Source organism: Penaeus monodon, chromosome 42, assembly GCF_015228065.2.
Source record: "Penaeus monodon isolate SGIC_2016 chromosome 42, NSTDA_Pmon_1, whole genome shotgun sequence".
Lineage (NCBI taxonomy): Eukaryota > Metazoa > Arthropoda > Malacostraca > Decapoda > Penaeidae > Penaeus > Penaeus monodon.
In genome coordinates, this window is record NC_051427.1 from 22792817 (window position 1) to 22795316 (window position 2500).

Here is a 2500-nt window from a genome sequence, read left to right on the forward strand (position 1 = left end):
GGGAGGAGGAGGTAAGGGGGAAATAGAGAGGGGGAGGGGTAACGGGGATGCGGGGAATAGGGGGGAGGGGGAGGTCCTTCAGTCTAACTCAGCTTTAGTTACTACGGTCCGGGAGAGGCTGGGACTATTTGCTAGCTCTGGTTATAAGTCTCTAAGGGTGACTGTGCTATTTCAAGTGGTGAAGGGGGGGGGGGAGGGATTTCAGTTTAAGATATGTAGGCAGTTGTTGTGTGCGATTTTTAGATTGTCTGTATGTATTATCTTTAAATTATCTTATTGCTTTTCTTGTATCGCCCTCTCTCTCTCTCTCTTTCTCTGTCTGTGTCTCTCTGTCTCTCTCTCTCTCTCTTTCTCTCTCTCTCTCTCTCTTTCTCTCTCTCTCTCTCTCTCTCTCTCTCTCTCTCTCTCTTCTCTCTCTCTCTCTCTCTCTCTCTCTCTCTCTCTCTCTCTCTCTCTCTCTCTCTCTCTCTCTCTCTGCCTCCCTTCCCTTTCTGTCTTTCTTTCTTTCTCTCCATATAATATCTATCTTTCTGCAGTCAACGATTTTCATAATGAAATTTACCAAAAAAAAATCATAATAAGTAATACAAAGCAGAAGTTAACAATGAGATACAGATACTATACAACGATTTAGAAACTTCAAAACTTGCTGAAAGTTGGAGAATGAAAGCAAGATGTGGATGAGATGCTGTGATAAAAACAGCTGGCGCAATCTACATAGCTGCATCCTTTGTGAAGAAAACTCTCTCTCTCTCTCTCTCTCTCTCTCTCTCTCTCTCTCTCTCTTTCATTCTCTCTCTCTCTCTCTCTCTCTCTCTCTCTTTCTCTCTCTTTCTGTTTCTCTCTCTCTTTCATTCTCTCTCTCTCTCTCTCTCTCTCTCTCTCTCTCTCTCTCACTCTCTCTCTCTCTCTCTGGTTAATTATGTATCCATCTCTTCCTTTCTCTTCTCTCTCTCTCTCTTGGATTTCATCTTTTCTCCCTGCTCTCTTCTATATGCCCCTTCTCCCTCAAGCGAAGGTCACACTAATCTATTCTGTCCTGGGATCCCCAGATAGGATCGCCGAAGTCTGGTCAGCTACAGAGAGGGATTGGTCACACTACATTCAGTGTCCCTTCAGACCCTAATATGATATGGCTTGTTGCTGCATAAGATTTACGTATATTTTAGATTATGAATGTGAGGTAAAAATAACAGGATCAGGAAAAGTGAAATATCCATATTTGTAGAGAGTTGATGTGCGTAGCTCGGGTATTCATTCGGGTATTGTTTATTTCATCCACTGTTCTTTTCACATTCCTGCTTTTACAATCCTTATGACTGGTGTTCCACAACAGTTCTTTGACTTTCTCTTTATCCAACAAGGCGTAAATAACTTCCAAAGAGAGCTCCATGCTTTTGGCGTGTCGAAGGGGGATGATGTTTATGTTCGTTACTCAAATGAACGTTTGTCCGAATTATCTATAAACAATGAAGGAGACATCGTTGTTCGATGCAATATATCTTTGTGTCTAATAAATAAGTTTTTTTTTTATCGTGATATGTTATATTTTTTTAAAGATTCTAAGTAATGAGTTTGCCATTAATTATATTATAGTTTTTGTTTCGGCAATATATTTCATCTCCAGGTAGGGATGAAATACCGACAGAGCGTTTTCGCGCTGCGGAGGGATTTTCATCTCGGATCCGTTTACAGAATGGGCAGCATCCAGTTCTGTAAACGGATCCCTGAACAGAATAGATTAATGTGACCGGCCCTTCACCGTCCCTTCCTCTCTCTCTCTCTCTCTCTCTCTCTCTCTCTCTCTCTCTCTCTCTCTCTCTCTCTCTCTCTCTCTCTCTCTCTCTCTCTCTCTCTCTCTCTCTCTCCTCTCTCTCTCTCTCTCTCTCCTTCCCTCCCACCCTTCCCACCCCTCTTCCCTCTCTCTTTCTCTTTCTCGCTCTCTTCTCTCTTCAATCATCAAGCAACTTTTCCCTTCCCTTCTCCTCTCTCTATCTATCCACCTAGCTGTTTACCTGTCTATCACTGTCTCTATCTTTTTGCCTGTTTATATTTTCAATCAGTTTACGATCATCTGTCCAGTTATCCACCATAAAGATGATGATGATTTTTATAATAATGATAATGAAAATTGATGATAATAATTATTGTGATAAAAATAATAACGGTGATAATAATAATGATAATGATGATAATCATAATGACTAATAATGAGGAGGAAGATGATGATAATAGTGATGGTGATAATGATAATGACAATGATTATAATAGTGTTAATGGTAATGATAATGATAAAGATAATAATGATGGCATTAGTATTAATAGTGATAGAGATAGTAATAATGATAATTATCGTCATCTCATTGATAATGATAATAAGAACAATAATAATAATAACAATGAGAGGTGTTGATGATGATATAATAATAATGATAATATTAGTAATAATAGTAACAATGATAACGATAATATTAATAAGAACAATAATAATGATAACGAT